Here is a 14,124-nt window from a genome sequence, read left to right on the forward strand (position 1 = left end):
CGAAATCTATGGCAGCTCTCACGACGCTCATGACCCGCTTTTGTGCGGGAGAAGAAAGTTGGCTGGCTCGCAGTAATAACATATCAAAGAACCATGGTACCTCAGATACCAAGGACGGCAATAGCAGGTCACGTCGCAACAAACATAAGCGCCGCATTAACAGTGAAAATACTAAGGATACGGCAGTCAATGCCGGATTCAAAGGCTCTAAACCCGGTCAGCAAAATAAGGCATTCAAACAAAGTACGCCGGGTCCGTCCAGCTTGGACCGTATACTCGATCGCTCGTGTCAAATACATGGCACCCCAGACAAGCCAGCCAATCACACCAACAGGGATTGTTGGGTGTTCAAGCAGGCCGGTAAGTTAATTGCCGAAAACAAGGACAAGGGGCCGCATAGCGATGACGAGGAGGAGCCCCGGCAGCCGCACACTGGAGGACAGAAGAGGTTTCCCCCGCAAGTGCAGATGGTGAACATGATATACGCAACCCACATCCCCAAGAGGGAGCGGAAGCGTGCGCTCAGGGACGTATATGCGTTGGAGCCAGTCGCCCCAAAGTTCAACCCTTGGTCCTCCTGTTCAATCACCTTCGATCGCAGGGACCACCCCACTAGTCTCAGTCATGGTGGATTCACCGCACTGGTCCTAGACCCAATCATTGACGGATTTCACCTCACTGGAGTCCTTATGGATGGCGGCAGCAGCCTGAACCTGCTTTATCAGTACACAGTGTGCAAAATGGGTATAGACCCCTCAAGGATCAAACCCACAAAAATGACCTTTAAAGGCGTCATTCCAGGTGTGGAGGCCCATTGCACAGGCTCAATTACACTGGAAGTGGTCTTCGGATCCCCGGATAACTTCCCAAGCGAAGAGTTAATCTTTGATATAGTCCCGTTCCGCAGTGGTTATCACGCGCTGCTCGGGCGAACCGCATTTGCTAGATTCAATGCGGTACCGCATTATGCATACCTCAAGCTCATGATGCCAGGACCTCGCGGAGTTATTACAGTAAATGGAAACACAGAGCGCTCCCTCCGAACAGAGGAGCACACCGCGGCCCTCGCAGCAGAAGCACAAAGCAGCCTCTCAAGGCAATCAACCAGTTCGGCGCTTCAAAGCCCGGACACCTTCAAGCGCGCTCGGGGCAATCGGCAAATAGACCACCTGGCGCGATCCGAGCTCGCGTAGCAATACGGCGGCCACCCCAATCCCATCCCAGTGGCGAAACTTGTGCCGCGCGTACATAATTACGCATTAAAAATACCATGGGCACAAATGAGGAGGGGGGCACAACTGCGGCACGCCCCAAGACGCGGCTTAAACCGCACTAGGGGCTTCCCGTTTGGTTATTTTTCTTTTTTTTCAGGACCTTAATCTCTGGAAACACTGTCCGGCAGCACTATTGCCGAACACATGATGCAGTAACCAAGGAGGCAGACAGCTACGTCATACCACGGAATTCACAGGTGGATTACAATAACGAGCGAAATATTCAATTTAATATCATTCCTCAGCTTGCCCTTGGAAGGGACATAGTCCTACTCTTTGCTTATCGCACTATCTATATCATTCTGCTTTAACGCAATTTTTTGAATAAACAATGCATGACATTACGACTATTATTGCATTCTTGTTATATATATATATATGTGTGTGTGTGTGTGTGTGCGTGTGTGTGTGTTCATTAATGACGCCTTGCAACCGTACACTCTGGTACGACCAATACACCAGGGGCTTACGTACCCCACAATGCGGTGTGAAAAGTCCGAACAATTTCACAAGTGCGGCACCCCGAACTTATAGCATTATATGCATCAGCTCCGAATCATGTCTTTGGTCAAATGTTGGGTTTGCCCAGCTCCTATGTTTTGGTACCTTACGTTCCTCTCTATCAGCTAAGGTAGCGCTAGGAGAACTACTGCGATTGTGCCCCGGTTCTGCTGGGTTCAGCACATCAGTAGAGAAAGCTAAAGCTGACTGTCATGATAAGGCGAGAGACTGGTCGCTGTTCGGTGAGGTTTTCGAGTCCCTAAAGACTTATGCCGCTTAGAGCGAAGGGCCGGCCCTGTCCGGCTTAAAGGCGTGTAGCGCGCCCCAAATTCGGCCTTCCGAATACCAGGGGCTTCGCCGAAATTTAAAATTATAGAATTCTATGGCTAAGTGAGAGTGATAAAGCATTATTAGTCTGGTTGCCTTGTTCGCTGTGCTGAGCACCTCCCTCGAAGGACCCAAACATGGGAACAAGAGTGCTCAGGTTTACCCCGAACACCCCAGCACTCGTGGCATGGGGGCAGAAGCCGAGGACTAGCCATCTCTCATATTATAAACAGCCAAACAGAAGGTAATATTTTAAATTCAAACAAGCGTTACATAGCGCATATGAAACAAGTTTTCATAAATACAGGATAAAACGAGCAAGTCTCATTCAAATATTACATCTTTTGAACACTCGTCCGCAATAAAATGGGCACCCGGCAGAACACCCTCGTAGTACATCTCGGGGTGGCGGTGCTCCTTGCCCTCCGGCGGCCCCTCCTTGATCAGCTTCACGGCGTCTAGCTTGACCCACTGCAATTTCACACGGGCGAAAGCCCGGCGTGCACCTTCAATGCAGACAGATTGCTTGACGACCTCCAGCCACGGGCAGGCATCCACAAGCCGCCTCACCAGGCCGAAGAAGCTGTTCGGAAGGGCGACGCCAGGCCACAGCCGGACTATAAAGCTCTTCATGGCCCGATCGGCCGCCTTATGTAGCTCGACCATCTGCTTCAGCTGGTCGTTCATTGGCACCGGGTGTTCGGCCTCAGCATACTGAGACCAGAACAGCTTCTCCGTTGAGCTTCCATCCTCGGCCTGGTAAAATTCTGCGGCATCGGACATGCTGCGGGGCAAATCTGCGAATGCTCCTGGAGAGCTCCGGATTCGGGTAAGTAATTGGTAATTTACTTTTACATGCTTGCTTTGCATATAGAAAGCCTTACCCGCCGCTATCTTCTTCATTGCGTCGATCTCCTAGAGGGCTTTTTGGGCTTTGGCCTTGGCACTTCTTGCGCTCTCGAGGGCCACGGCAAGCTCAGGCTCCCGCGTCTTTGAGTCAAGCTCCAACGCCTCGTGCTTCGCCACGAGAGCCTGGAGCTCTTCCTGCACCTCGCCCACCCGAGCCTCGTGCTTCTCTCGCTCGCTGCGCTCCTTGGCCGCTATATCCTCGGCCTTGGTTAGCGCTTGCTTCAAGGTCGCCACCTCGGTCGTGGCCCCTGGCAAATATACGTTGATCCTGTCATTTTGCAATTGCGTCTTCTTTTATATATACATATCTATAGACAGGGTATTACTTACCCTTGTTCTCCTCGAGCTGCCTCTTGGCAAGGCCGAGCTCTTTCCTGGACCCCTCGAGGTCCTGCTTCAGTACGGCGACCTCCACAGTCAGTGCGGCGGACGCCAGCAGCGAAGCCTGCATATGCATATTGACATACTTATATTAGACTCATGCGATATTATTTGATCCTCTGCTCGGCTTTTCTTTGTGAACATCGAACAAAGCATTAGGGGCTACTGTCTATGCGGTAATATTTCTACTACATTTTAAAACACTTACTTCAAAGCTTGTTAGAAGGCTGGCACAGGCTTCAGTCAATCCGCTCTTGGCGGACTGAACCTTCTTGATCACTGCACTCATGATAGTGCAGTGCTTCTCGTCGATGGAAGCGCTGTGAAGCGCTTCCAGCAGATTGTCCGGCGCCTCTGGATGGACAGAGGTCACCAGCACAGGCGTCTTGCCCCTCTTAGAAGGAGGCCACCTTCCCGAGCCCGGAACCGCTGGAGGGTCCGGCGCGGTGTTCGGCTGAGGGCCGAACTCGGAGCTCTCAGGGGCCCCGTCCCCTCAGCTCCTGGAGTCCGGAAGGTCGCTTTGAGGCGCCTCCAGGACTGTCTCCCCTCGACCCGGTGCCTCTTGAGACAGCACCTCGGCGTCGTCAGCAGGATGAGGGGAGGTGGCGGTCGGGACTGGATCGCTATCCATGTCCGACGAGCCCAGGGAGTCGTCCGATGATACATCGATGCTGGTTCGCGGCGGCCTGCATAATCATGTTCGGCGTTAGGGAAAGCAGTGCGACAAAGGAATGCTACGAGTTACTCTGGTATCCGAATACTTACGATCTCCCCAGGGGCTTGGCCCTGGGCAACCACTCGTCTTCGTCTTTGTCGGCGGCGGTGGAGCTGTTCGGAAGGAGAGTCCTTCCCTTCTTTGACCCTTTGGCCCCCCCAGTTAGGGCGGCCTTCCTTTTATTATCTCCCCTGCAGGAGGGGGAGCATCTTCTTCTTCTTCCTCGTCTTCGGGGGAGGAGTGCACCGCAGAGTCATCGGACGGTGAGTCCGACGACGCCCGGCGTCAGGAACTCCTTCGGGTTCCCTTGGCCTTCTTGGTCTTCTTCGGCACCGTATAAGGAGCCGGGATCAGCATCTTTGCCAGAAGAGCGTCTGCTGGGCCTTCGGGCAAAGGAGCCGGACAATCGATCTGTCCGGCCGTCTCCTGCCAGTCCTGTCAAAGGTACGGGAGTTTAGATCCCACATGGAGTCAACCTATAAAAAATAAGTATCCTGTGAGAGGTAAAGCAGCTTACCGCTTTGGCTTGGCGCTTCGGGCTGAATCCACGATCCTCAATAATTGGAGGGGGACCTCGGCGCTTTTGAACAGCACCCTCCAGGCATCTTCGTGAGTTGTGCTGAAAAGCCTGTTTAGAGTTCGGTGCCGTGCCGGGTCGAACTCCCACAAGTTGAACTCCCATTCTTGGCACGGGAAAATCCGGCGGTGGAGCATGACCTGGACCACGTTGACAAGTTTGAGCTTCTTGTTCACCATGTTTTGAATACATGTTTGGAGTCCGGTCAGCTCTTCCAAACTACCCCAGGACAGGCCCTTCTCTTTCCAGGAGGTGAGCCGCGTGGGGATGCCAGATCAGAACTCGGGGGCCGCCGCCCATACAGGGTCGCGCGGCTCGGTGATGTAGAACCACCCCGATTGCCACCCCTTTATGGTTTCCACAAAGGAGCCCTCGATCCATGTTACGTTGGGCATCTTGCCCACCATGGCGCCTCCACACTCCGCCTGGCGGCCACCCACCACCTTTGGCTTGACATTGAAGGTCTTCAACCATAAGCCGAAGTGGGGCTTGATGCGGAAGAAGGCCTCGCACACGACGATAAACGCCGAGATGTTGAGGATGAAGTTCGGGGCCAGATCATGGAAATCCAGGTCGTAATAGAACATGAGCCCCTGGACGAATGGATGGAGAGGGAATCCCAGTCCGCGGAGGAAATGGGTGAGGAATACTACCCTCTCATGGGGCCTGGGGGTGGGGATGAGCTGCCCCTCATCTGGGAGCCGGTGCGCGATGTCGTCGGGCAGGTATCCGGCTCTCCTCAGTTTCTTGATGTCTCCCTCCGTGACGGAGGAGACCATCCACCTGCCTCCCGCTCCGGACATGGTTGGAGAAGGTTGAGGTGGGAAGTGTGGACTTGGGCGCTAGAGCTCGAGTGTGCAAAAACGGATGAGCAAAGGAGGAAGAAGGCGTGGATAGGAAGGTGAATCCTTATCCCTTTATATGGGCGGACGAAACTAAGTGTTCCCACTTTCCTGGTAAAACTCTCTTATCCACCAAGCGCCGTAATTGATGGCGCGGTTGGGTTACCCATGCCCGTATTGATGAGAATCCCATAATAAGGGGACACGATCTCTGCTTTGACAAGACGTGTCGAAAAACGGCCTCGCGTTATGTGTGGGGCTGGTTAAAGGAAACGGTTCGAATAATCACCGGGCCATGACATAACGTCGTGCTACCAGAACAAGTCAGCAAATTAGATCTGTAAAAATATTATTCTCTCTACGGTGGAATGTGGAACTTATTTTGCAGGGTCGGACACTATCCTCGTATTCAAATTCTTTTGTGATGTATTCGGAGAAGGAACCCGCCTTGCAATGCCGAAGACAATACTGCGCGCCGGACTCATCGTCATTGAAGCCTGGTTCACGGGATACTGAGGGAGTCCTGGATTAGGGGGTCTCCGGACAGCCGGACTATCTCTATTGGCCGGACTGTTAGACTACGAAGATACAAGATTGAAGACTTCATCTCATGTCCGGATGGGACTCTACTTGGCGTGGAAGGCAAGCTAGGCAATATGGATATGGATACCTCCTCCTTTGTAACCGACCTTGTGTAACCCTAACCCTCTTCGGTGTCTATATAAACCGAAGGGTTTTAGTCCATAGGACAACAACCACAACATACAATCATACCATAGGCTAGCTTCTAGGGTTTAGCCTCTCTGATCTCGTGGTAGATCTACTCTTGTACTACCCATATCATCAATATTAATCAAGCAGGACGTAGGGTTTTACCTCCATCAAGAGGGCCCGGACCTGGGTAAAACATTGTGTCCCCTGCCTCTTGTTACCATCCGGCCTAGACGCACAGTTCGGGACCCCCTACCCGAGATCCGCCGGTTTTGACACCGACACTAAGTTTGCTAGCTAATGCTTGGATGAGTTTGCTGACTTTATGGTTAAACAAGAAAACTTCAATGCTTATGTTGGTAGACAATTGAAACACAATGATGATATGCTTGAACACTTGAGTGATTATATGTCTAGAGTTAAAGGTGAACTTAAACTTATTAGTAAAGATGCTTCTATGGTTACCACTCAAGTAGAACAAGTACTTAAAGCTCAGAATGATTTTCTTAATGAATTAAATAATAAGAAAAATGATAATGTTGTTAGAGTTATGACTAGAGGTGGTAAAATGACTCAGGAACCTTTGTATCCTGAGGGCCATCCTAAGAGAATTGAGCAAGATTCTCAGAGAATTAATATTGATGCACCTAGTCCTTCCAAGAGGAAGAAAAAGAAAAATGATAGGACTTTGCATGCTTCTAGTGAACCTGTTGTTGACACACCTGAGAATCCCAATGATATTTCTATTTCTGATGCTGAAACACAATCTGGTAATGAACACGAACCTAGTGATAATGTTAATGATGATGTTCATGTTGATGCTCAACCTAGCAATGACAATGATGTAGAGATTGAACCTGCTTTTGATCTTGATAACCCACAATCAAAGAATCAACGTTATAATAAGAGAGACATTGTTGCTAGGAAGCACGGTAAAGAAAGAGAACCATGGGTTCAGAAACCCATGCCTTTTCCTCCTAAACCATCTAAGAAAAAGGATGATGACGATTTTGAGCGCTTCGCTGAAATGATTAGATCTATCTTTTTGCGTATGCGTTTGACTGATATGCTTAAAATGAACCCTTATGCTAAGTATATGAAAGATATTGTTACAAATAAAAGAAAGATACCGGAAGCTGAAATTTCCACCATGCTTGCTAATTATACTTTTAAGACTGGAATACCAAAGAAACTAGCAGATCTAGGAGTCCTGACTATACCATGCTCCATTAAAAGAAACTATGTTAAAACTGCTTTATGTGATCTTGAGGCCGGTGTTAGTGTTATGCCTCTCCTCTTTATATCGTAGACTTGATTTGAATAAGTTGACACCTACTGAAATATCTTTGCAAATGGCTCACAAATCAACTACTATACGTGTCACTATTTGTGAGGATGTGCCTGTTGTGGTTGCAAACTTTACTATTTTAACGGACTTTGTTATTCTTGATATTCCCGAGGACGATAGTATGTCGATTATCCTTGGTAGACCCTTTTTGAATACTACAAGGGCTGTTATTTATTGCAACAAAGGCAATGTCACTTTTCATGTTAATGGTAATGAGCATACGATACACTTTCCGAGGAAACAACCTCAAGTCCATAGTATAAATTCTATTGGAAAAATTTCAATAATCACTATTGGAGGTTTTGAATTTCCTCTTCCTACTATGAAGAAGAAATATGATATTCTTATTGTTGGGGATGTGCATATCCCCATTGAGGCAACCTAGTGTTATTCGAAAATTCTTCGGTTTCATGTTATTCGAAATGAGTTTGTTAACAAGACCTGATCAACCTTGTTAGTGGATTCCTTTTGAGGAGCATGATATGGATGAAGTTAGAAAACACAACCTTCTGTACCCTCCTTTTACTTTCTGTTATTTATGTTAAATAAAGCAATAATAGTATTTTCTCTCTGTTTTCTGAATTATCCATGCAATAAAAAAATACACCGAAAATAAAAGTTCTCCAAATGCCTTGAAAATTAAATATGATTTTTTTCTAGAATATTTGAGAATATATGGCACTGAGAACACAACAGGGGGAGCAGCCACGTGCCCACAAGGGCGGAGGGCGCGCCCCCTACCTCGTGGACCCCACGTGGGTCCCCTCCACTTATCCTTTTACCACACACTTCGTCTTGCTCCAAAAAAATCACTAGCCAACTCGAACCCGAGTTCTTTCTCATCTTGCTACCATTTTCAATCTCCTTGCTCAAAGCTCCTCTCACAAAACTGCTTTGGGGGATTGTTCTTTGGTATGTGACTCCTCCAATGGTCCAATTAGTTTTTGTTCTAGTGATTTATTTATTGCAAATTTTTGCTGCTTAGGTGACCCTGTTCTTGAGCTTGCATGTCAAATTTATGTGGTCAAAAGTAGTTTTAATGCATGATATGGCCTCTAGGCACTTGTAGGAGTAGTTGGTATCAATCTTGTTGAGTTTGGTTCACTTTTATTTTTGAGTTACTAAAAATTTCAGAAATTTTTCAGAGGAAGAAATATGTTTAGGAAAATGTACAAGGGTGGTTCCTCAAGGAAACAAGGACCCAGGCCCGCAATACGCGAGCCGGACAATGAACTACCAAGGGAGGCTCAAGTGCAGCCTTGTGAATGGCCGTCAGAGGACTTCATGGTTCGAGCAGGAATCAAGGAGGAATTTGACGCATATGTGCGTAACGCTGATCTTGAGATCTTCGAGGCAGATAAGTGCCGTCAGTACTACTACCTCACTGATTCCTTTGTGAGAAGGTTTCAATTTACATCATCACGCAATTCTCAAACTGTCCTATTTGATCTTTATGATAAATCTTATACCATGGACTTAGAAGATTTTAATACTGCTTGTAAACTCCCACAGTGGGGTAATGTTAGTGAACCTCATAAATCTGAATATAAGGATTTTCTTGCTATCACTGTGGGGGAATCTAGGGAAATTACGCAAGCTACCGTAGGGAGCATTCATTTTCCCGATATCCATTATTTTGCTCTCTTTATAGGTAGATGCATAAATGGTAAGGATGAGGCATGTCACATGTGTGTGCTAGATCTTAGTGTTCTCAAGAGTTCTGTGTTAGGACATAGACAATATAACTTGGGGGCCATTGTTGCACCTAGGTTGCATAATAACAAAATTAATGGAGATTTCTTTGGTGGAATTTATGCAACCCGTTTAGCTGATTTTCCTGAGATACCCATTCATGGATATGATATTGAGTTGCCTCCTGCTTATTTAGATTATGATGCTATGGTTCTTCATCAGTTCGTTGAGAGGAACAATCAGTCCCTCCAGTATCGACTAATCTTTGACAGACGACGCACCTATCATGTCGCTCTCCCTTCTCCTGCTTTCTTTGACTTTCTGGAAAAAAGGAGATATGTAATAACCAAGGAGGAGGCGGACGAGTACGAGAGGAGGAAAGAGGAAGCCTGCCTCCAAGCTGCTCTTCAGGCAGTAGCTGATGCATCTCAGTACGACCCCAGCTTCAACTTCGGATACCCACCAGGCCATCCATGGGCATAGACCAACTTAGGCCAAAAGCCTAAGCTTGGGGGAGTACGTATCTCTCACCGACATTATATTCATGTTCACACACTCATGCCAGTTGTCGGTGCTCATACTTTTTCATTTTATCATCCATGCTAGTTTATTTTCTTTTTAAGCTTTTCTTCTTGTGTGTTTGAAAGACCTTAAGAAAAACCAAAAAAAAGTAGTTGTAGCTTTTAGTTAGTTTACTTTCCATGCCTATAGTAGTAGTAAATTAAAAGAAAACCCAAAAATATTTCTCGTTCTTCTTTTGCTTGTTGGGAGCTTTCCCATGTAAATAGTTTTGTTTTATTACTTTGCTACTAAATACCTTGCTGTAGATATTAAGTTTCCAGGTGTGGTTGAATTGACAACTCAGTTGCTAATACTTGAGAATATTCTTTGGCTCCCCTTGTGTCGAATCAATAAATTTGGGTTGAATACTCTACCCTCGAAAACTATTGCGATCCCCTATACTTGTGGGTTATCAAGACTATTTTCTAGCGCCGTTGCCGGGGAGCATAGCTCCATTCTTTGAGTCACTTGGAATTTATATATACTGATCACTATGAAGAACTTGAAAGATCAAAGAACCAAGATTTTTCCCTCAACTACGAGGGGAGGTAAGGAATTTCCATCTATCTCTGCACTTGATTCACCTTCTGTTTTGAGTAAACTTGCGACACCTACACGTGCTATTGATTCTGATAGGTCGCACGTTATTGATGATGCCACTTCTACTTTGCATGATATTTATGATGAAACTACTTCTATGCTTGATACTATTGTGCCACTAGGTGAATTTCTTGATGAACAACTTGCTAGGGCTAGAGAGAATGAAATTATTGAAACTGATAATATTGATGAAAGTGATGATGAAGATTCTCCCCCTAGATATGAATTGCCAGTTGTGCCTGAGGATTATGTTATGGATGAAGAAACTGTTAGAGACTTCTTAGCTTGCAATGATAGATCTGATCTTAAGAAATTATTAGCTAAGCTTAAAGAAAAGTCTTTGAATGCTAGAATGAAATATGAACCTGCTTTTGCTACTTCACCTATCTTTATTACTGATAAGGATTATGATTTCTCTGTTGATCCTGAGTTAATTACTTTGGTTTAATTTGATCCTTTCTATGGCTATGAATCTGAAACTGTTGTGGCACATCTTACTAAATTAAATGATATAGCCACCCTGTTTACTCATGATGAGAAAACTCGCTATTACTTTATCCTTAAGTTGTTTCTTTTCTCATTAAAGGGTGATGCTAAAACATGGTTTAATTCTCTTTACCCTAGTTGTGTGCGTAGTCCCAAGGATATGATTTATTACTTCTCTACTAAATATTTCTCCGCTCATAAGAAACAAGCTGCCTTAAGGGAAATATATAATTTGTGCAAATTGAAGAAGATAGTCTCCCACAAGCTTGCGGGAGGATTCTCCGATTACTTAATGATTTGCCTGATCATCCTCTCAAGAAAAATGAAATACTTGATATATTTTATAATGTACTAACCGATACTTCCAGAGACCACCTCCATAGTTGTGCTGGTTGTGTTTTCGGGGAAAGAACTGTTCATCAAGCTGAATTGCTATTGAATAATACGTTGACTAATAAAAATAATTGGACACTTCCTGAACCAACTCATAAGCCAACTCCGAAGAAAAGGGGTATTCTATTTCTAAGTCCTGAAGATATGCAAGAGGCAAAGAAATCTATGAAAGAAAAAGGTATTAAAGCTGAAGATGTTAAGAATTTACCACCTATTGAAGAAATACATGGTCTTGATAACCCGACACAGGTAGTAAAGGTAAATTCTCTCTATAGATTTGATAAATGTGAAATCCCATTTACTAAGTCCGCTAGCCAATGCTTGGATGAGTTTGATGACTTTATGGTTAAACAAGAAAACTTCAATGCTTATGTTGGTAGACAATTGAAACACAATGCTGATATGCTTGAACACTTGAGTGATTATATGTCTAGAGTTAAAGGTGAACTTAAACTTATTAGTAAACATGCTTCTATGGTTACCACTCAAGTAGAACAAGTACTTAAAGCTCAGAATGATTTTCTCAATGAATTAAATAATTAGAAAAATGATAATGTTGTTAGAGTTATGACTAGAGGTGGTAAAATGACTCAGGAACCTTTGTATCCTGAGGGCCATCCTAAGATAATTGAGCAAGATTCTCAGAGAATTAATATTGATGCACCTAGTCCTTCTAAGAGGAAGAAAAAGAAAAATGATAGGACTTTGCATGCTTCTAGTGAACCTGTTGTTGACACACCTGAGAATCCCAATGATATTTCTATTTCTGATGCTGAAACACAATCTGGTAATGAACACAAACCTAGTGATAATGTTAATGATGATGTTCATGTTGATGCTCAACCTAGCAATGACAATGATGTAGAGATTGAACCTGCTTTTGATCTTGATAACCCACAATCAAAGAATCAACGTTATGATAAGAGAGACATTTTTGCTAGGAAGCACGGTAAAGAAAGAGAACCATGGGTTCAGAAACCAATGCCTTTTCCTCCTAAACCATCTAAGAAAAAGGATGATGAGGATTTTGAGCGCTTTGCTGAAATGATTAGATCTATCTTTTTGCGTATGCGTTTGACTGATATTCTTAAAATGAACCCTTATGCTAAGTATATGAAAGATATTGTTACAAATAAAAGAAAGATAACGGAAGCTGAAATTTCCACCATGCTTGCTAATTATACTTTTAAGACTGGAATACCAAAGAAACCAGGAGATCTAGGAGTACTGACTATACCATGCTCCATTAAAAGAAACTATGTTAAAACTGCTTTATATGATCTTGGGGCCGGTGTTAGTGTTATGCCTCTCTCTTTATATCGTAGACTTGATTTGAATAAGTTCACACCTACTGAAATATCTTTGAAAATGGCTCACAAATCAACTGCTATACCTGTCAGTATTTGTGAGGATGTGCCTGATGTGGTTGCAAAGTTTACTATTTTAACGGACTTTGTTATTCTTGATATTCCCAAGGACGATAGTATGTCGATTATCCTTGGTAGACCCTTTTTGAATACTGCAGGGGCTGTTATTGATTCCAACAAAGGCAATGTCACTTTTCACGTTAATGGTAATGAGCATACGGTACACTTTCCGAGGAAACAACCTCAAGTCCACAGTATAAATTCTATTGGAAAAATTTCAATAATCATTATTGGAGGTTTTGAATTTCCTCTTCCTACTATCAAGAAGAAATATGATATTCTTATTTTTGGGGATGTGCATATCCCCATTGAGGCAACCTAGTGTTATTCGAAAATTCTCCGGTTTCATGTTATTCGAAATGAGTTTGTTAACAAGACCTGATCAACCTTGTTAGTGGATTCCTTTTGAGGAGCATGATATGGATGAAGTTAGAAAACACAGCCTTCTGTACCCTCCTTTTACTTTCTGTTATTTATGTTAAATAAAGCAATAATAGTATTTTCTGTCTGTTTTCTGAATTATCCATGCAATAAAAAATACCCCGAAAATAAAAGTTCTCCAAATGCCCTGAAAATTAAATATGATTTTTTCTAGAATATTTGAGAATATCTGGCACTGAGAACACAACAGGGGGAGCAGCCACGTGCCCACGAGGGCGGAGGGCGCGCCCCCTGCCTCGTGGACCCCACATGGGTCCCCTCCACTTATCCTTTTACCACACACTTCGTCTTGCTCCAAAAAAATCACTAGCCAGCTCAAACCCGAGTTCTTGCTCATCTTGCTACCATTTTTGATCTCCTTGCTCAAAGGTCCTCTCACAAAACTGCTTTGGGTGATTGTTCTTTGGTATGTGACTCCTCCAATGGTCCAGTTAGTTTTTGTTCTAGTGCTTTATTTATTGCAAATTTTTGCTGCTTAGGTGACCCTGTTCTTGAGCTTGCATGTCAAATTTATGTGGTCAAAAGTAGTTTTAATGCATGATATGGCCTCTAGGCACTTGTAGGAGTAGTTGCTATCAATCTTGTTGAATTTGGTTCACTTTTATTTTTGAGTTACTAAAAATTTCAGAAATTTTTCAGAGGAATAAATATGTTTAGGAAAATGTACCAAGGTGGTTTCTCAAGGAAACAAGGACTCAGGCCCGCAATACGCTAGCCGGACAATGAACTACCAAGGGAGGCTCAAGTGCGGCCTTGTGAATGGCCGTCAGAGGACTTCATGGTTCGAGCAGGAATCAAGGAGGAATTTGACGCATATGTGCGTAACGCTGATCTTGAGATCTTCGAGGCAGATAAGTGCCGTCAGTACTACTACCTCACTGATTCCTTTGTGAGAAGGTTTCAATTTACATCATCACGCAATTCTCAAACTGTCCTATT

The sequence above is a fragment of the Triticum urartu genome, chromosome 1A, assembly GCF_056163025.1.
Source record: "Triticum urartu cultivar PI428250 chromosome 1A, HENAU_Tu73, whole genome shotgun sequence".
In the NCBI taxonomy this organism is placed as follows: domain Eukaryota; kingdom Viridiplantae; phylum Streptophyta; class Magnoliopsida; order Poales; family Poaceae; genus Triticum; species Triticum urartu.